This window comes from Chiloscyllium plagiosum, chromosome 16, assembly GCF_004010195.1.
Source record: "Chiloscyllium plagiosum isolate BGI_BamShark_2017 chromosome 16, ASM401019v2, whole genome shotgun sequence".
NCBI classification, from domain to species: domain Eukaryota; kingdom Metazoa; phylum Chordata; class Chondrichthyes; order Orectolobiformes; family Hemiscylliidae; genus Chiloscyllium; species Chiloscyllium plagiosum.
In genome coordinates, this window is record NC_057725.1 from 4,463,383 (window position 1) to 4,486,174 (window position 22,792).

General features: G+C 42.6%; 1 protein-coding gene across 1 annotated transcript in view; it reads left to right on the forward strand.

Annotated features, from left to right (window-relative positions):
- The window catches only part of nav2a (neuron navigator 2a), a 1,099,168-nt gene that overhangs the window by 150,788 nt on the left and 925,588 nt on the right, over positions 1-22,792 (forward strand). The gene's annotated exons all lie outside the window — the stretch shown is intronic.

Consider the following 22,792-nt stretch of genomic DNA (forward strand, 5'->3'; position numbering starts at 1 on the left):
AATCTGTAACCTCATGGCCTGACATATCTCCCACTCAACCATTACAATCAAGCCAGGGGATCAACCCTGGTTCAATGGAGAGTGTAGGAGGGCATGCCAGGAGCAGCACCAGACGTACCCGAAGGTGACATGTCAAAGTGGTGAAGCCACCAAACAGAACTACCTATGTGCCAAACAGCATAAACAGTAAGTGATAGACAGAGCTAAGTGATCCCACAACCAACGGATCAGATCCAAGCTCTGCAGTCCTGCCACATCCAGTCATGAATAATGGTGGACGATTAAACAACTCATTGGAGGAGGAGGCTCCACAAATATCTTCAGGTTCAATGATGCAAGAGCCCATTACATCACCGTAAATGATAAGGCTGAAACCTTCACAGCAATCTTCAGCCAGAAGTGCTGGGTGGATGATCCATCTTGGCCTCCTCTGGTAGTATCCAGCGTCACAGATACCAGTCTTCAGCCAATTCAATTCACTCCACATGATATCAAGAAACGGTTGGAGACACAGGATGCTGCAAAGGCTACAGGCCTGGTAACATTCGGCAATAATACTGAAGACTTGTGCTACAGAACGTGTTGCTCCCCTTGCCAAATTGTTCCAGTGCAGTTACAACAGTGGCATCTACCCAACAATGTAGAAAATTACCCAAGTATGACCTGCACAAATCCAATTTGGCCAACTACTGCACTCCCATCAGTCTACTATCAATAAAGTGATGGAAGGTGTCATTAACAGGGCTATCAAGAAGCACCTGCTCAGCAATAACCTGCTCAGTGATGCCCAGTTTGGGATCCACTGGGCCACTCAGCTCCTGACCTCATTACAACATTGGTTCAAACATGGACAAAAGAGCTGAATTCCAGAGGGGAGGTGAGAGTAACAGCCCTTGACATAAAGGCTGCATTCAACCGAATGTGGCATCACTGAGCCCGGCAAACTGGAATCAATGGGAATCCGGGGACAATCCCTCCATTGGTTGGAGTCATACCTGACGTGGTAAGATGGGTCATTGGTTTTGGAGAAAGTGAGGACTGCAGATGCTGGAGATCAGAGCTGAAAATGTGTTGCTGGAAAAACGCAGCAGGTCAGGCAGCATCCAATGAGCAGGAGAATCGACGTTTCGGCCTGAAGAAGGGCTCATGCCCGAAATGTCGATTCTCCTGCTCCTTGCATGCTGCCTGACCTGCTGCACCATTGGTTTTGGAGGTCAATCATCTCACCTGCAGGAGTTCCTCAGGATAGTGTCCAAGGCTGTACCACCTTCAGGTGCTTCATCATTGACCATTCCTCCATTATAAGGTCAGAAGTGGGGATGTTCACTGATGGTTACACAATGTTCAGCAACATGCATGATTCCACGGATACTGAAGCAGACCATATCCAAATGCAACAAGGTCTGGACAATATCCAGGCTTGGGCTGACAAGTGACAAGTAATATTTGTACCACTCAAATGCCATGCAATGACTATCTCCAATAAGAGAGAATCTAACCACCACACCTTGACATTAAATGGTGTTACCATCACTGAGTCCTCCACTGTCAACATCCTGAGGGTTATCATTGACCAGAAAATCAACTGGACTCATCACATAGGTACAGTGGATACAAAAGTAGGTCAGAGGCTAGGAATACTGCAGCGAGTAACTCACCTCCTGACTCCCCAGAGCCTGTCCATTATCTCTAAGGCACAAGTCAGGAATGTGATGGAATACTCCCCACTTGCCTGGATGATAGCAGCTCCAACAACACTGAAGAAGCTTGACACCATCCAGGACAAAGCAGCCCACTTGATTGGCACCATGTTCACAAACATCGATTCCCTCCACCACTAACACTCAGTAGCAGCAGTGTGTACTATCTACAAGATGCACTGCAGAAATTCACCAAAGATCCTCAGACAGCACCTTTCAAACCCACAAGCATTTCCATCCAGAAGGACAAGGGCAGCAGATATATAGAGACATCACACTACCTGCAAGCCACTCACCATCCTGTGTTGGAAATATATCACCATTCTTCCATTGTCGTAGGGTTAAAACCCTGGAATTCCCTCCCAAATAACATTTGGGGTCAACACACAGCATGTGGACTGCAGCGCTTCAAGAAGACAGCTCACCACCACCTTCTCAAGGGCAACTAGGGACAGGCAGTAAATGCTGGCCCAGCAGTGACACTCACATCCAACAAAAATGAATACATTAAGAAAAAAGCTTACAACTCTCTTGAGAACTGCATTCCTCTGATTGTCCTCTGTCCATTCCCCTTTGCCTCAACATTGTCAGTCAGCTACCAAGGTTCTAGGATCTGGGATTCCCTCTCAAACAGCTTCATCTTTCCAGCTCATTTTCTCTTCCTTTAAGACATTTTTAAAACCAAAATCCTCAACTGAGTTTCAAGCTGATGAATGATGAAATGGAGTCGGCCAGTTAGCTTCCTCTGGTCTGATTTGCTATTAAATAAAATCACAGTTAAACTTGTTACTCCATCTTCCTGCCTAATCTGTTGACCTTTCACCACCCCACCTTATCAAGAGTTTATCTACCTCTGCCTTATCAATATTCAAAGACTGTGCTTTCACTACCTTCTGAGGAAGAGAGCTCCAAAAACCAATGACCTTCTGTGAAAAAAATAATTTTCCTTATAGCTGTTTCAAATGGCAATCCCTTATTTTTTAAATAGCGAACCTTAATTGTACACTTTCCGACAAGAGTAAACATCTTTTTGACATCCACCCGGTAAAGACCCTTCAGAATATTATATGTTTCAATCAAGTTACATCTTACTCTTTGAAACTCCATCAGACAAGCCCAGCTTATCCAACCTTTCATCAAACCAACCTGCTCATTCCAGGTATTAGTCTAGTCACCTCTATCTGTTGTTTTCAATGTCTTTACTTTCTGCCTTAAATAGGGAGACCAATACAGTGCTGTGGACTCCGTCAATGCCCTGTATAACTGAAGTATAACCTTCCTGTATTTATATTCAATTTGCTTTACAAAAATGCTACAAATCTCTTAGCTTTCCTAATTACTTGCTATACCTGCATACTAACCGTTTACAATTCATGCACACCCAGATCCCTCTATCTGAGCTCTGCAATCACTCAGCTTCACAATGTATCCTAATTTTCAGTCTCATTTTCCTAATTACTTGCTATACCTGCATACTAACCGTTTACAATTCATGCACACCCAGATGCCTCTATCTCAGAGCTCTGCAATCACTCAGCTTCACAATGTATCCTAATTTTCAGTCTCATTTCAAACAATTGCACAAACATTGTCATGTAGATTTTGTACTTTTTACGTGTCTTGTCTCACGTGCAATGGATAATGTTTTGCACACAAAAATGACCCAGTATCGGGCTGCAGTAGAAGCAAAAGGCCATGGTGCAGCAATGACATCCGTACAGTAAGTTATTTCACAATAGGTTGCTCATTTGGTTTTTAAAATTTGATTCATAGGATGAAGATATCGTTAGCTAGGCCAACATTTATTGCCCATCCCAGAGGGCAGTTAAGAGTGAATCATGTTGCGCTGGTTCTGGAGTAACATGTAGACAATACCAAATAAGGATGGCAGTTTCCATCCCTAAAAGACATAAGTTAACGGGATGTGGTTTTCCAACAATCAAGAGTCATTGTTAGATTGTAATTTCCAGATTTTTATAGAATCCAAATCCATCATCTACCAAGGCATGATTTGCACTCAGGTCCCCAAAACATTACCTGGATTAACAGTGCAGCGACAATACCATTAGATCATCACCTCCCACTATTGTTATAGATGTCATAAGCACAGCAAAGCACAGAAATGAGGAGCAGGTGGAGGCCACTCAGTCCTTCAAGCCTGGTTCACCTTTCAAAAAAATCAAAGAACCACTGATGCTGGAAATCAGGAACTAAATAAGAAATTACTTGAAAAACTCAGCAGAACAGATAGCATCTATGAACAGAAAGCAGAGTTAATGTTTTCTGTTGAGCAGTTATTTTTCAGAACAAAAGACAAAGAACATTACAGCACAGGAACAGGTCCTTCGGCCCTCCAAGCCTGTGCTGATCCAGATCCTCTATCTAAACCTGTTGCTTATTTTCTAAGGATCAGTATCCCTCTGCTCCCTGCCCATTCATGTATCCGTCTAGATACATCTTAAATGACTCTGTCATGCCCACCTCTGCCATCTCCAGTGGCAACGTGTTCCAGGCACCCACCACCCTCTGCATGAAGAACTTTCCACACATATCTCCCTTAAACCTTTCCCTTCTGACCTTGAACTCATGACCCCCTATTAATTGAGTCCTCCACTCTGGGTAATAGCTTCTTGCTATCCACCCTGTCATGGTTTTATAGACCTCAATTAATTCCCCCCTCAACTTCCATCTTTCTAATGAAAATAGTCCTAATCTACTCAACCTCACTTCATAGCTAGCGCCTTTCACATTAGGCAACATCCTGGCAAACCTCCTGTGCACCCTCTTCAAACCATCCACATCCTTTTGGTAATGTGGTGACCTGAACTGTGCGCAGTATTCCAAACGTGGTTGAACCGAATTCTCACACAACTATAAAATGACCTAAAAGGTAAAAACAATGACTGCAGATGCTGGAAACTAGATTCTGGATTACTGCAAGTCATGGGGACAGTGCTGAGCTGGAAGTTTGGAACTAGGGTGAAGTGGGGGAAGGGGAAATGAGGAAACTGTTGAAGCCCACATTGATGCCCTGGGGTTGAAGTGTTCCGAGGCGGAAGATGAGGCGTTCTTCCTCCAGGCGTCTGGTGGTGAGGGAGCGGCAGTGAAAGAGGCCCAGGACCTCCATGTCCTCGACAGTGTGGGAGGGGGAGTTGAAATGTTGGACCATGGGGCGGTGTGGTTGATACGGGTGTTCCAGAGATGTTCCCTAAAGCGTATAACATGACCTGCCAACCCTTGTACTCATTACCCCGTCCGATGAAGGAAAGCATGCCGTATACCTTCTTGACCACTCTATTGACCTTCGACACCACCTTCAGGGAGCAATGGACCTGAACACACAGATCTCTCTGTGCAAAAATTTTCCCCGGGGCTTTACTATTTACTGTACAGTTTGCTCTTGAGTTGGATCTTCCAAAATGCATCACCTCGCATTTCCCTGGATTGAACTCCATTGCCATTCATTGTGATGATGGCTGATCCTCCACCTCTACACCACATTCTTGCTTTCTCCCCATTCCTCTTGATGCTTTTAATATCTAAAAATATATCAGTCTCTTTCTTAAATATCCTCAGCGACCACAACCTTCTTGGGTGGCCGAGTTCACAAGTTTTTCACTCTGGGAGTGAAGAAATGTTTCCACTTCTCAGTTCTAAATGGGCTACTCTCTATCCTGAGATTGTGAGCCCCAAAAGCATATCCTATTACGTTTAAAGTGTAATTTACAGCATTTACGGGTGGCCATTTTCCATCTTACAGAAGAAATTCTTCCTTGTACAGGAAGATAGTAGATTTTGCTAGGGGACTTGATTTCTACTATAATTCATGGGTTGGGAGTCAAATTGTTATTGAAAAATGTATCATTGATTTATACCATATATCATACTAAAACCACACATGACAAAGCAATTCTATTTTGAATGAAAGCTATCCCTATCATGCTAGATAGCATTATAAGCCACTCTGTGCTTCAATAATCACACTCTTGTTGAAGGCATTCATTACTATCAAATTGTGTAACATAATGACAGATTGCTGAGCATGAGATATTGCAAGAGAAAAAATTAGTGAAATTAACTAGCCACGAAATTAAATAGAAATTTGATGAACTGTGCTGAAATTTGCATACTGAGTACTTCCAAACTCAATAAAAGTTGTACCTATCTCTATTCAATTTCCTTTATTCTTTAAATTCAGTATCCTAGCCATTAGTGTTATTGGTATAAACCAGAGAATGCATGATGTATTCATGTGATATTCCTATATTTAGCGTGAGAACAATTATTTTAAATTAGTAGCCTGAGAGTCATCATTTTTACATATTAAGTATTGCACACTAATGGTGGAAACTGTAATTTCCATAATAAAATGATTTGAAAGAGCTAAATGGCTTTGTTATGTTGGTGAAAATTTTATAAAAGTTAGGAATCAGCAATGAACTGAGTGCAAGTTGGCTTAATATTTGCAGGTCAGTCACACAATGCTGATGATTCTTTATGATTGTGCTCTAGAGCCTTGAACCCAACTCCATCTGAACTGAATTTGAATTTTGCATGTAAATTCTCAAATGTCCAATTGTTTTAAATTTGTTGTGTACGGACGTCAGTGCACTAGAGCCACCTTGAAATAATGCGCAGTGCTGAGCATAAATAGCTCACCTTGGGAGAAGTTAGAACAGTTAGGAAACCGCATAAAAACTCATAGGCAGGAACATATGAAGAAGGCAGCTTAGTCATTACTCATTGTAACACCAACTCTGAGTCTGGTGTATCCATGATTACATAGTAGAGCAGTGGGGCGGCATGGTGGCTCAGTGGTTAGCACTGCTGCCTCACAGGGTTCCAGGTTTGATTCTAGCTTCGGGCGACTGTCTGTGTGGAGTTTGCACATTCTCCCCGTGTCTGCATGGGTTTCCTCCCACAGTCCAAAGATGTGCAGGTCAGGTGAATTGGCCATGCAACATTTCCCATAGTGTTAGGTGCATTTGTCAGAGGGTAATGGTTCTTGGTGGGTTACTCTTCGGAGGGTCGGTGTGGACTGGTTGGGCTGAAGGGTGTGTTTCCACACTAATTTAATACAAAAGAACAATGAATAGTTTGAAGTGTAAATCTGAAGACAGTTCTTGACTCTACCTTCTCCCCTACCATTGTGTCTTGAACACAAACCCAGAGTGTGGCATCAAACCACATGATAAAATAAAAGTGGCTCTTAAAATAGAATTCCTTGCTTCAGTGGAGCCCCAAGGCATAATTGACAGTTTACAGGGGTGCCTGGCGGAAGGGATGAGTGCGGTGCATGAACAGCTGGTCGGTGGTTGGTGGCAGCAGCAGTGGGCTTTGGGTAGGATGGGGGTAACTATGGTGGCAGTGATGGAGAAGTACAGCAATGAAAGGTAAGGAGAGCTGAAAAACCAAGATAACTTGACTGGAAGTGGATAAGGGATGGGGATGGCACAGCGATGGAGAGAGCCGAGTGGTATGGCATTAGTGTTCAAGGAGTGGGGCATCACTAAGGTGGAGAGACATGGGTGAGATGATTTGGTGAGAGATGTTGGGGAATGATGAGGAAAGGGCATTGTAAGGGCAATAAGCTCATGCTTAGGAAGTATAAAATGGGGAGGTGATGGGCTTGTAGTATTATCACTGGGCTATTAATCCAGAAATTTAGTTAATGTTTTGGCGACCCAGGTTTGAATCCTGCCACACAGATAGTGGAATTTGAATCCAATTTTTTACAAAAACCTGGACGTAAAAATCTGCTGATGATTATGAAACCATTGCTGTTTGTCAGAAAAATCCTCTCAGGGAAGGAGATTTGCCATCCTCACGTGGTCGGGCCTACATGTGGGCCCAGATCTACAGCAGTGTGGTTCACTCTCAACTGCCCTGTGAAATTAGGTAAAAACAAGGACTGCAGATGCTGGAAACCAGAGTCTAGATTAGTGTGGTGCTGGAAAAGCACAGCAGGTCAGGCAGCATCCGAGGAGCAGGAAAATTGGCGATCCTGCCCTCTGAAATTTCCTAGCAAGTCATTCAGTTCAAGGGCAGCTAGGGAGGGGCAATAAATGATGGCCAGCCAATGAACCCTGTGTCCTATGAGTGAATAAATAAAAGATGGTGATTGTATATGAATTAATGGGATGGAACAGAGATGAAGTGAGAGATGAAAGAGACAAGACAGATATGTCCTGAGATGAGTGGGATAAGGATTTGAAGGATTAGTGCTGGTAATGGCTCTCTACTAATTTCATTGAAAGTGTTTTGCAGGTCTCTGCTAGTTTATTGTTAAATTCCAATTATATTGTATTTCTGTGGCTATGAAAAGATCCATAAAACGAAATCTCTTCCAATCTGATAAGTGGACAGTACTAGGAATATAGTGAAGTGTCACTTGATTTAAGGAGCAAAACTGTATCATTAATTAGTGCATATAAAAAATGATACATAAATGGTTTGCTTATAAGTGTTTTCTCAAATCAGGATTTCTGCCTCAGAAATTTGAAATGGATGCTTTCTTTCAGCACATTTTATCTAAACTTCAGCTTCTGACAAGAGCTCAATATCTGTATTTGATAAGTGAATTAGAAAATCATTTTATTTTGGTCTTGAATTTGTCTTTTGTTTTCAGCGTAATTGAGCTCCGAGATTATGATGAAGAAACATTGAGAATGTTGTGAGATATTAAAATCTTAATCCATCACAAATTGAATATCTGCAAATGTCTACAATGGCAGCTGATCAATGTCAGAGGTTTTATTAGTGAATTATGGTTGAATAAATCAAGACAGGCTGCAGTCAAATAATGACATGATTTTAAAATTCTTATGCATCTTTTTAAATCTTTCCTTGGTCTTGTCCCCCCGTATCTCTGTAATCTCATTCTACCCGACAACTTTCTGAGATAGCTACACTACTCCAATTCTGCCATGTTGTACATCCCCCATTTAAATTGTACCTGCTGACTGTGACATCAATTAACAAGATCCCAAGCTCTGGAATAACTTTCCTTCAACTCTCTGCCTGTCTGCCATGGTTGTCCACTTTAAGGCAATTCTCAAAATTCAACCAAAGACAGAATAGCCCTTGTCAAAGGAGCAGCGTCATCACACTCAACTGGATAATATTCTCATTGATAATTTGAATTTTCATCAAATACATCCTAAAAACACTACATTATCAACTTTTAAAAACTTCATTGATGGTTTTGAACTATAACTTGAGTTTCTAATTTTATTGTTGCTAGTTCATTTTGGGCATGAAGTCAGAGGACTGCTAAAATTGATTAAGGAGAAATTGGTGAGTCAGAATTCAGAGACCACATATTTAGACTATGTGTCAAACTGTAGGAACAGCAATTAAAAGTATCACAGTATACAATGAAACAGGAAGCCGACAAAAAATCAAAAATTCACAATTTTGCTTTCAGGATAAGGTGTTAGTGTTACTTCCAGTGATAGGTGAACCTTTAGATTAGATTTAGATTAGATTACGTTACAGTGTGGAAACAGGCCCTTCGGCCCAACAAGTCCACACCGACCCGCCGAAGCGAAACCCACCCATATCCCTACATTTACCCCTTACCTAACACTACGGGCAATTTAGCATGGCCAATTCACCTGACCCTGCACATCTTTGGACTGTGGGAGGAAACCGGAACACCCGGAGGAAACCCACGCAGACACGGGGAGAACATGCAAACTCCACACAGTCATTCGCCTGAGGCGGGAATTGAACCCAAGTCTCAGGCACTGTGAGGCAGCAGTGCTAACCACTGTGCCACCGTGCCGCCCACAAAGTAAAGTTTTGTGGACCTTATCAAGAGGAAAGGAGGATAAATGAGGTGAACTGTTTGATGTGGACTCCAGACATAAAGAAATCTCACAGAGTGTATCAAATGAATATACTCAAAAAGTATTTTGATAAGGAAGGAAACAAAAGGAGACTGTGTTACTGGTTACAACACAAAGAGAAGAACTAAGTTCAGAGGATTCTGAATTGGACATTCCTCAAATTAACTTGGACAGTAAGGCAGTTGTCAAAAATTGGGATAAATTATAAAGTTACTTTATAGAGGAAAATCAAAATGACCTGAAAGAGTTATTATTATCACAAGGGGAGTTAGGTGGAAATAAACTGGGAAGTACTAACCTAGTTATGCATAATGTGGATATAGGAGATGCTGTTCCAATTAAGCAACATCCCTATAGGCATAACCCTCCAAAATTGGCACAGGTTCGAAATGAGATTGAATGCATGCTCCAAGATGACATAATCAAAGTGAGTTACAGTGACTGGAGCTCACATTGAAATGATGCCAAAACCAGATGGTACCCAACGGTGATTAGATGATTAGATTAGATTACTTACAGTGAGGAAACAGGCCCTTTGGCCCAAGTCCACACTGACCCGCTGAAGCGCAACCCATCCATTCTCCTATGTTTACCCCTTTACCTAACACTATGGGCAATTTAGCATGGCCAATTCACCTGACCTGCACATCTTTGGACTGTGGGAGGAAACCGGAGCACCCGGAGGAAACCCACGCAGACACGGGGAGAATGTGCAAACTCCACACAGTCAGTCACCTGAGCCAGGAATTGAACCCGGGTCTCTGGTGCTGTGAGACAGCAGTGCTAACCACTGTGCCACCGTGCTGCTCACTACAGTGAGTTCCCTATCGTGTGCAAACAGGTCCTTTGGCCCAACAAGTCCACAGCGACCCTCCGAATAGTAACCCACCCAGACCCATTTCCTTCTGACAAATGCACCTAACACTATGGGCAACTTAACATGGCCAATTCACTTGACCCACGCATCTTTGGACTGTGGGAGGAAACCGGAGCACCCGGAGGAAACCCACGCAGACACGGGGAGAATGTGCAAACTCCACACAGTCAGTCACCCGAGGCTGGAATTGAACCTGGGACCCTGGTGCTGTGAGGCAGCAGTGCTAAAAACTGAGCCTTCGTGCTGCCCAACCGTTTGTGGACTATCACAAAATCACGACAGTTACAAAGACTGATACATATCTAATTCCATGCTTGGAAGACTATGTTGAAAAGGTGGGGCAAGCAACTTATATTTCTAAGTTGGACTTGCTCAAAGGATACTGGCAGGTATCTTTGTCCAAAAGAGCAAAGTCAATTTTGGCTTTTATAACACCAAATGGACTATATCAATTTAAAGTCATGCCATTTGGTATAAAAAATGCACCAGCCACATTTCAAAGACTGACTAATAAGGTCATTTCTGGCTTATCCAATTATATAGTTTATGTTGATGACCTGATGAAGAAACTGTTGCAACATTTATCGAAATTGTTCGATCGACTTTGGGAGGCAGGCTTGGTGATAAACCTGGTTAAAAGTGAACTTGCCAAAGCGCAAGTCACCTTCCTGCGCCATGTTATTGAACGTGGACAAATGGTCCCAACGGATACAAAAACAAAGGTAACTGGAGTTTCCCATACCATCAACAAAAAGAGCAGTCCCACAATTGCTGGGATTGAGTGGATTTTATCGAACATTCATACCAAATTTTAGCAGTGTGGCTGCTCCACTCATTGAATTACTAATGAAAGGCAAGAAGTTTCAGTGGACAACAGACTGTCAGAAGGTGTTTGACAGCCTGAAAGCTGTGTTAACCTCTGCCCCAGTGTTAGCCCCACCTAATTACGCAAAGCCATTCAAGATGGCTATCGATGTGAGTGATGTGGGTGTCAGTGCTGTGCTCTTACAAGAAGACAATGAGAAGATAGAAAGACCTATCGGGTATTTCTCCAGGAAATTGAAAATTCATCAGCAGAAATATTCAACAGTTGAGAAGGAGACTTTGAGCTAGTCATTGGTGTTACAACATTGCAATATTTATGTTAGCAGTCATGTATCTGAGCTGAAAATGTGTTGCTGGAAAAGCGCAGCAGGTCAGGCAGCATGCAAGGAGCAGGAGAATCGATGTTTCGGGCATGAGCCCTTCTTCAGGCTCATGCCTGAAACGTCGATTCTGCTGCTCCTTGGATGCTGCCTGACCTGCTGCACTTTTCCAGCAACACATTTTCAGCTCTGATCTCCAGCATCTGCAGTCCTCACTTTCTCCTAGTCATGTATCTGAGGCAATCATATACACTGTTCATAACCCATCGAAGTTTGTGGAGACATTTAAGGACAAAAATTCCAGACTGTTTAAACAGAGCTTGTTGTTACAGCCATTCAATTTGAAAATTGTGCATCTGGCAGGACGAGAAAATGTGATTGCTGATGCGTTATTGAAACTTGTTTCTGTGGCCAGCAGTGAAAAATCAGAATAGTGTGTTGCCTCCCTCATGCCAGGATCAAGGATGTCTCAGAGAGCAGAATGTTCTCAAGGGGGAGAGGGAGCAGCAGGAGGTCATTGTACACATTGGAACCAACGACATAGGAAGGGAAAAGGTTGAGATTCTGAAGGGAGAATAACGAAAGTTAGGCAGGAATTTAAAAAGGAGGTCATAGAGTCATAGAGTCATAGAGATGTACAGCATGGAAACAGACCCTTCGGTCCAATCCGTCCATGCCGACCAGATATCCCAACCCAACCTAGTCCCACCTGCCAACACCTGGCCCATATCCCTCCAAACCCTTCCTATTCATATACCCATCCAGATGCCTCTTAAATGTTGCAATTGTACCAGTCCTCAAGAGTAGTAATATCTGAATTACTCCCGGTGCAGTGAGCTAGTGAGGGTAGGAATAGGAGGATAGAGCCAGACGAATGAGTGGCTGAGGAGCTGGTATATGGGAGAAGGATTCACATTTTTGGATCATTGGATTCTCTTCTGGTGCAGTAGTGACCTGTACAAGAAGGACGGATTGCACCTGAATTGAAAGGGGACTAATATGCTGGCAGGACGATTTGCTAGAGCTGCTTGGGTGGATTTAAATCAGTAAGGTGGGGGGTGGGACCCAGGAAGATAGTGAGGAAAGAAATCAATCTCAGACAGGTACAGTCAGGAAAGGGAGCGGGTCAAACAGTCAGGGCAGGCAGGGACAAAGCAGAGAACAAGGTAGGATTGATAAATTAAACTGCATTTTCTTGAATGCAAGAGACCTAACAGGGAAGGCAGATGAACTCACGGCATGGTTAGGAATATCGGACTGAGATATCATAGCAATTACAGAAACAGGGCTCAGGGATGGACAGGACTGGCAGCTTAATGTTCCAGGATACGAATGCTACAGGAAGGATAGAAAGCTAGGCAAGAGAGGAGGGTGAGTTGTGTTTTTGATAAGGGACAGCATTAGTGCTGTACCAAGGGAGGATATTCCTGGGAGTGCATCCAGGAAAGTTATTTGGGTGGAACTGAGAAATAAGAAAGGGATGATCACCTTATTGGGATTGTATTATAGACCCCCTAATAGTCAGTGGGAAATTAAGAAGCAAATTTGTAAGGAGATTTCAGTTATCTGCAAGAACAATAGAGTGGATATGGTCGGGGATTTTATCTTTCCAAACATAGACTGGAACTGCCGTAGTTTTAAGGGTTTAGATTGAGAGGAATTTGTTAAGTGTGTACAAGAAAATTTTGTGATTCAATTTATGGATGTACCTACTAGAGAAGGTGCAAAACTTGACCTACTCTTGGGAAATAAGGCAGGGCAGGTGACTGAGATGTCAGTGAGGGAGCACTTTGGGGCCAGTGACCATAATTCTATTAGTTTTAAAATAGTGATGGAAAAGGATAGACCATATCTAAAAGTTGAAATTTTAAATTGGGAGAAGGCTAATTTTGACGGTATTAGGCAAGAACTTTCTTAACCTGATTGGGGGCAGATGTTCACTAGTAAAGAGACGGCTGGAAAATGGGAAGCCTTCAAGAATGAGATGACAAAAGTCCTGAGACAGTATATTCCGGTTGTGTGAAAGGTAAGGCTGGTAGGAGTCGGGAATGCTGGATGACTAAAGAAATTATGGGTTTGGTTAAGAAAAAGAAGGAAGCATATGTCAGGTACAGACAGGAGAGATCAAGTGAATCCTTAGAAGTGTATAAAGGCAGTAGGAGTATACTTAAGAGAGAAATCAGGGGACATGAGATAGCTTTGGCAAACAGAATTAAGGAGAATCCAAAGGGTGTTTACAAATACATTAAGGACAAAAGGGTAACTAGGGAGAGAATAAGGCCACTCAAAGATCAGCAAGGCAGCCTTTGTGTGGAGCTGCGGGAGATGGGGGAGATACTAATCGAGTATTTTGCATCAGTGTTTACTGTGGAGAAAGGCATGGAAGGTATAGAATGTAGGGAAATAGATGGTGACATCTTGAAAAATGTCCATGTTACAGAGCAGGAAGTGCTGGATGTCTTGAAACACAAAAATGGATAAATCCCCAGGACCTGATCAGGTGTACCCTAGAACTCTGTGGGAAGCTAGGGAAGTGATTGCTGGGTCCCTTGCTGAGATAGGTGTGTCATTGATAGTCACAGGTGAGGTGCCAGAAGAGCGGAGGTTGGATGAAGTGGTGCCGCTATTTAAGAAAAGTGGTAAGGAAAAGCCAGGGAACTATAGACCGGTGAGCCTGATGTCAGTGGTGGACAGGTTGTTGGAGGGAATCCTGACGTATAGGATTTACATATATTTAGAAAGGCAAGGACTGATTAGGGATAGTCAGCATTGCATTGTGCGTGGGAAATCATGACTCACAAATGTGATTGAGTTTTTTGAAGGAGTAACAAAGAGAATTGATGAGTGCAGAGTGATAGACGTAATCTATATGGTCTTCAGTAAGGCATTCGACAGGTTTCCCCATGGGAGACTGATTAGCAAGGTTAGATCTCATGGAATACAGGGAGAACTAGCAATTTGAATACTGGACTGGCTCGAAGGTAGAAGACAGAGGGTGGTGGTGGAAGGTTGTTTTTCAGACTGGAGGCCTGTGACCAGTGGAGTGCCACAAGGATTGGTGCTGCGTCCACTACTTTTTAGCATTTATATAAATTATTTGGATGTTAACATAGGAGGTATAGTCAGTAAGTTTGTAGAACGAAACCAACATTGGAGGTGTAGTGAACAGTGAGGAAGGTTACCTCAGTACAACGGGATCTTGCTCAGATGGTTCAATTGGTTGAGGAGTGGGCAGATAGAGTTTAACTTAGATAAATGTGAGATTCGGCATTTTGGAAAAGCAGATCAGACGAGGACTTTTACACTTAATGATAATGTTCTGAGGAGTGTTGCTGAACAAAGAGACCTTGGAGTGCAGGTTCATAGTTCCTTGAAAGTAGAGTCACAGGTAGATAGGATAGTGAAGAAGGCATTTGGTATGCTTTCCTTTGTTGGTCTGAGTATTGAGAACAGGAATTGGGAGGTCATATTGCAGCTGTGGAGGACATTGATTAGGCCACTGTTGGAATATTGTGTGCAATTCCGGTCTACTTCCTATCAGAAGAATGTTGTGAAACTTGAAAGGATTCAGAAAAGCTTTACAAGATGTTGCCAGGTTTGGAGGACTTGAGCTGTAGGGAGAGGCTGAACAGGCTGGGGCTGTTTTCCCTGGAGTGTCTGAGGCTGAAGGGTGATCTTATAGAGGTTTGTAAAATCCTGAGGGGCATGGATAGGATAAATAGACAAAGGCTCTTCACTGGGTTGGGGGAGTCCAGAATTGGAAGAGTTTAGAAGGATATGGACCAAGTGCTGGCAAATTGGACTTGATTAGGTTAGGATATCTGGTTGGCATGGACGAGTTGGACCAAAGGGTCTGTTTCTGTGTTGTACATCTGTAAGACTCTATGACTCCATAACTTGGATGAGAAATGGAGGTGTTTGGTGGCAGGAGTAAAACACTGTAATTGAATTTAGTATGTGTGTTTGCATGATTGTGATCAATGTACTATACATGTGTTGTTGTGTACTAACAGTGTAAGTTTAAGGGGTTTTAAAATGAAGCCATCTTTGGATATTGATGGTTTTTATCAAGGGGGGAGGTGTGACAATGCAAAATTATTCTGTCCTTGGTTTTTCTTCAAGAGAGATCATAAATGCAGAGGTTCTAATATGTCTGGGTACTTTCAAGTTAAAAAAAACACTTGTATAATGAAAGGGGATTGGCCGGTTCTCCCAGCTCTGCTTTTCTCTGGTGTGTGCAGCCTGGTTGTTAGGAGCTGCTGGTCAGATTAAGCTGGGAATCCAAAAAAAAACAGCTACAGTGAAAGGAGGTTCCATGCTAAATCTCTCTTGTCATCTCTCTCCCTTGTAAGAACCTGTGTCTGATTTTACCTTTTTGATAAGGGGGTGTTTATGGGTGCTGTTGCAGGCATCATTAATTTGGCTTGTCTGTTGGATTTTCCAGTAGGTTAGGTTGTTCTGTATTCTGTTCTCTTTTGTTTCTGTTTCATTCAGTAGTCTGTAAATAAATTCTTTTTTGTTTAAAACTGAGTGGTTGGACCAGCTACATCACTCCTGGGATACCCATCCTACACCTGCTTAAAATAACTAGCAAAGTTAGGGTCTGGGCTTCCTTCTTGACATGTTTTGAAGGGGTCTGGCCTGGTCTATAACATTAGTTACTGCTTGTCTGCTTTATCCTGACCTAAACTCCAGTTGAAGTCTGAATTCATCTTTCTTGCAAAACTAAAGTATGAAGTTGCTTTGTTTCAAAGGAAAGTGAAGTCCCAATTCTGCCTTCAATTGCTCGGAGCTTTAGTTGAGTTAGAAGGAATTAAGTAGTGAAAGGAACATCATGTAGACAGCGCTGGAGTTGTTTCCTGCTTCTCCTATATTTCAACCAGGTCTTTCCCTTGTCTGATGGTTGGCAAAATAATTGGGAATGTTCTTTCAAAGCCATCTCTGCAGTGTGTTATTTTGATAATTTTGCGAATCCTTCAAACTTGCTTTTGGCCACAGACCATTTGATTCATCCTTAATGGTAAGTCTTGATCTGAGAAGCAATATGTCGAGAGAGGTGAAGTCTAAAGAGGCTCAATGTGTCCTTAGTGTCAGAGATTTGAGTTTGTTGTTTCTTCCCACCATGGACGCTGCTTCAAGGTGATTTTTGACAAGATGTTCAGGCCAATCCTGTACAGGATGTAGTGATTTGACTATTTTTATGCATAATCTCACTACGATCTGGAATATGTGTGCATTGCTTCACAAAATTTAAATAAAGCTCTGAGTAGTGCAAATACAGCTTTGTACCTGTTGACTATAATATATTATGGATTGAAGTATCATGCACAGGTGTTGAACTTGCATTTAGTTTGTAACTTATTCTGACATCAGTCTAGTTTTAATTTCACATGGTGGTCCTGCTCCTCTGACATGAGGTTGTCTCTAATATATTTCAGTTCTTTGGGGAATCATTTATTTTCTGCATATTGCACTGTGGTTATAACAGGTATCAAGTGATATATTCAGACTGAAATTTGGCTTATATATATCTATCTTGTTTACTTTTAATTTCACGTGGCGGTCTTTCATTCATGCACAAGTATACTGCAGATTTGGTTTGAACAATTCAATAGAACTTTATGAGGTGAAAAAAAATTGGATAAGTAAAATAAGCAAAACTATTTATTTATAACACAGTTCGAAAGATTTCAAAACACATGGTAAAATATAATCTTATTAATCCCAAAACCATTACTTCACAGTAACCAAATGCCAGACAGAGCTCCCTTCTTTGTCACATCTATGGACTTTATGTAAGTTTCTTCCAGTTCCCCAGCCTTGAGAGTTAGTCAGCCTTTTTTCCTGATTAGTCACTCAACTGAGCTTAGACATTTTCTGTTTTGAGCACCTTCAGGGTTTTAAAAAAATCCTTATGATCCGTAACTTGCAAATTAATATCTGCATATTGAGGCAACATTCTTTTCAACTATTCCCAGCTATTTTCTTTCTTCAGGCAAAATGTTCCACCAGGATAGATAAAAGCTTTCCACACTGTGGGTTTATCCTCAATCCTTCAAAACAAAAAGCAAGCAAATACTCCTGAATGTTTACTCAATCTGCTCATAAAACTCTTCTAATGCAAACAAGTCCCCATTATCACCCCAGGACTCCTTCCCTCAAACTGTTTTTTTAAAATGTCCTGGCTCCAGAAATATTGACTAGTTAATCATTAAACCTCCTCACACACACAGACCGAAGCTCACATGCCACTAGTTCGAAATCCAGACTCTACAATAAATGAAAGTAAAGTACATGTAGATCTTGCAAGAATATAAACATAAATCAAGGTATAAATCTTGCTTCACACAGTGCATGTGAAACAAAAAGGTCAGGCACCTCAGTACAAAGTAAAACAGTGTTGCTTTTAATGGTTGAATGGTTTGGTTGGGCAGATTTAAATGAGATCAGAAATGATAAACATCCTCTTGAGCAAAGTCATAAAAGGTTGCTGTCCAATATGGAGCTGTGTTTGTTCCACTTATTTGTAGGATGAATATGTCATGGACATAGCCACCACATTTACTCTGAGCCTTTGAGTATTTTGCTGTGGTATCCAAAAATGAATTTTGGGTTGAATTGCGCTGCAGGCTGTAAGACCTAATTATAACAAACAAATGGGAGCCCAACCCCACACTTTCCAGGAGCAGGATTTGTTCAGTGATTTGAATGGAGGAAGCCTCCTATTTTGCTGCTTCCAAACCCAATTAAAGCCTGTGGATCTGCATATCCTTCAGCAGCATTGATAATGGTGCTAACACAGTACAGTGACTTTAAGAATGATCCAATGTGGAGAGCCCTCAGACAGGATTGGTAAACTAATGGTTAGGATGTCTGAGAGCACAAGGCCGTAGTAATCAGAGGGGAGCATCTTCTCGGGTGGCCCCAAGGAGTACCTTTCCTGCCTGTGGAGCACTCCTGGTGTCAAAGGCCTCTGGCTCTGATGGTTCCTTGGGCTGCAGCAAGGTACAATGGTCTTACTTTAATTATGCCATATCTGCTGACCACTTCTATTGAGAGGGCAACCAATCTACAGCCTGGAGGCCCTCATGCGCACTCAGGGGAACCTTCTCTAATGTGGGAATGCATGTGGAGCATCCCGGTGCAGCTCATCGTCCCACAGTCTTTGTTCCATTGCCCAGACCTGGTCAAAGTTAGGCCTCAGATTCAACCCTGGAGTGTGATCCCAAGGTGGTTGCATGGGGAGGTCAGGTGATCAACTTTGCAATGTGTGTGTTGATTGACTTCTTGTGACAAATTGACGTATTCAGAACAGAACAGAACTGATTGAATCCTGCCACAACAGATGGTGAAATTTAAATTCACGAACACACCTGGAGTCTAATGATGACCATGAAACTGTTGTCAATTGTTGTAAAAACCAATCTGGTTCATCAGTGTCCTTTAGGGAAGGAAACTTCTGACTTTATCTGATATGGCCAACCTCTGACTGCAATGTGGTTGATTGTTAACTGCTCCCCCCACATTAGTTAGGGATGGAGGATAAATGCTGGCCCAGCCTAAGTCTGCGAATGAATAAAATAAACCAAGTAAAAGTTGCAAGAAAACAAATTCTGGAAAAATCCAGCAAGTCTGGCAGCGTGTGTGGAGGGATAGAGAGAGAGAGAGAGAGAGAGAGAGAGTTAATATTTCAAGTCCAGTATTACCCTTCTTCAGAAAAGTTACAAATATTGAGTATTTGCAGTATTTTGATGTTGTAATTTATGAGCTCTGAACTACAAATGTTCTACATATGTGATTTTATTGATGTGCCCTTTCTTAGCTACTATTAGTGAGAAAGGATTGGCACTTTTATTTCTGCCCAGGGCGGCACGGTGGCCCAGTGGTTAGCACTGCTGCCTCACAGCACCAGAGACCCGGGTTCAATTCCCGCCTCAGGCTGTGTGGAGTTTACACGTTCTCCCCGTGTCTGCGTGGGTTTCCTCCGGGTGCTCCGGTTTCCTCCCACAGTCCAAAGATGTGCAGGTCAGGTGAATTGGCCATACTAAATTGCCCATAGTGCCCATAGTAAGGGGTAAATGTAGGGGTATGGGTGTGTTGCGCTTCGGAGGGTCGGTGTGGACTTGTTGGGCCGAAGGGCCTGTTTCCATACTGTAATCTAATCTAATCTATGACTATCACTCTATAAAAATGACTTATATTGAACCTGCTAATAATGTCATTGATCTAAGGTATTTATGATTCATTAGAAGCATTGATAATGATGTTAGATTAGGGGAGGTGATGTATTATTGCTGGATTATTAATCCAGAGAGCCAGGTAATGCTGGAAACACAGGTTCGAACCGTGCCATGGCAGTTACTGTGGTTGACTTTTAATCCCTCTCTGAAATGATCGAGCAAGCCACCTCATTTAAAGGGCAATTAGGAATGGACAGCAAATGTTGGGCCAGCGTGCAAGGAATAGTGTAGTAATGCGCAGGGTAGCAGGATGTGTGGGTGAATGGCTTTAATGCTCATTCAGAGAGCCAGTGCAGGGATGAAGGGCTGAGTGGCCTCCTCATACACTGTAACAATTCTGTGATGGAGAATTTACATCACTGTCAGACCAGAAAATGTAGTAGACCATTCAGCCCATCAAGTCTGCTCTGCCATCAATGAGATCATGACTGATCTGATCATCTTGAACTCCACTTTCCTGCTTTACCCCCATAGGCTTCCATTCCCCGTACTGATTAAATACCTGTCTATCTCAAACTGGCATTACCTGATGCTATAAATTGTTTTGCAGTAAGAATTCTCTTGACTGGACCAGATGGGCCAATGGGCTGAGAAGTGGCAGATGGAGTTTAATTCAGATAAATGTGAGGATCTGCATTTTGGGAAAACAAATCTTAGCAGATCTTATACATTTAATGGTAAGGTCCGAGGGAGTGTTGCTGAACAAAGAGACCTTGGAGTGCAGTTTCATAGCTCCTTGAAAGTGGAGTCGCAGGTAGATAGGATAGTGAAGAAAGCGTTTGGTATGCTTTTCTTTAATGGTCAGAGTATTGAGTACAGGAGTTGGGAGGTCAAGTTGCGGCTGTACAGGACATTGGTTAGGCCACTATTGGAATATTGCGTGCAATTCTGGTCTCCTTCCTATCGGAAAGATGTTGTGAAACTGAAAGGGTTCAGAAAGGATTTACAAGGATGTTGCCAGGGTTGGAGGATCTGAGCTACAGGGAGAGGCTGAACAGGCTGGGGTTGTTTTCCCTGGAGCGTCAGAGGCTGAGGGGTGACCTTATAGGGGTTTATAAAATTATGAGGGGCATGGATAGGATAAATAAGCAAAGTCTTTTCCCTGGGGTCAGTGACTCCAGAACTGGAGGGCATAGGTTTAGGGTGAGAGGGGAAAGATATAAAAGAGACCTAAGGGGCAACTTTTTCACGCAGAGGGTGGTACATGTATGGAATGAGCTGCCAGAGGATGTGGTGGAGGCTGGTACAATTTGCAACATTTAAGAGGCATTTGGATGGGTATATGAATAGGAAGGGTTTGGAGGGATATGGGCTGGGTGCTGGCAGGTGGGACTAGATTGGGTTGGGATATCTGGTCGGCATGGACAGGTTGGACCGAAGGGTCTGTTTCCATGCTGTACATCTCTATGACTCTATGACTGGTACACTTTTTGGAAAAGCACAGCAGGTCAGGCAGTATCTGAGGAGCAGGAAAATCAAGGTATGGGGCAGTTGTTGAAGGGTTCCTGCCTGAAACATTGGTTTTCCTGCTCCTCGGATGCTGTGCTTTTCCAGCACCACTCTAATCTTGACTCTAATCTCCAGCATCTGCAGTCCTCACTTTCGCTCACTTTTTTGGTGCATTTCTTGCAATGTGAGCCTTTATTTTCATACTTTACAATATAATCATGCTTTTATTACTTGGAAGGAAGTGGTGGGGAAGGCCAGGGAGAGGAATAAAAGTTGACCATTGGAAAATTGACTCTTAACAAATATAAATGAAAGCAAAATTCTGGGCTAGATCAATTTGATTGTCTTCAAATTGGACGTAACAATGGTTTTTGTTGTAAAAATGTGAAAGTGCTGCACGGTAGAAAGTTTAAATTTGCAATTGCCTCTGGATTGACAGTTAACTGTTAGCTAACATGAAAAGCTTTGTTTTAATATTTAAATGTGACAGTGTGTGAATTTGTGCTCTCCAATCCCCTCCGACACACACACACACACACAGTTTAATCTTGTTCCTGCAGGATGGCTGTTGATTATTCAGTTGACTGGACCCTTGTCATGTAAATTGTGGCATCTTTCTCAGTGACTGCACAGGCTGAGATTAGATGCAGAGTGCAAGTCCTACTGACCAGCTGCTGTGTGTTTTCTTTTTATGTTGGCTTCGCTAGTATTCCTCCCCCCCCTCCCCATTCTCACTTATTTTTTGGCTGATAATGTTCTGATAATGCTGTCCCGAGGGGATAGGGCAGTGAGTTGATAGTGCTCTATCAGAACGGGCCTGTACACAGCTGCCTGCCTGTGTAATGTGAGGGCAGGTGGCATACCTTGGGGAATAGTTTTATCTTGTATTGGCTTCTGCTGAAAGCTGCGTGCGCCGGGGGAGGGGAACAAAACCCGTCTTCTCCTTCCAGTCCGCACAGAAGTGCCTTCTTTTCAGATATTACTTCTCTAAGAATCCAACACCTCCAGCCATTTATCACATATATCTAGACTCTCCCTGCTGATGGTTATGAGATTATTTGGTACTGTGTCTTGATTCTTTGGGTGGGGAATTCTTTTGAGGTGCAAGGTCATCTTTCACTCGCAGCTTTTGTAAGTTTGAGCTAAGATTATCCCAAAACAGTTCTGTTGCATAACCAATTTCAGTCAACAACAGCCTCCTAACACTCACCTTCTGTCACCTCCCTGACCTTTTAAATTTCATGACATGACAAATTTGGTCATTTTTCACGAGTGAGCTGCTCAAGTCTTATGAAAGGTAGAATAAATTGTGCCTGTGCACGTTGGCAGATAGAAACATACAAGATTCTTGAGGATCTTGACAGGATAGATACAGAAAGGTTGTTTCCCTTATGGGAGAGTCGAGGATAAGAGGATTCAAAGTTTGTGAGAAGATTTGTAGCTCGGGTGCTCGTTGTTGTGGTTCTGTTCGCCGAGCTGGAAGTTTTTGTTGCAAACATTTCGTCCCCTGGCTAGGTGACATCCTCAGTGC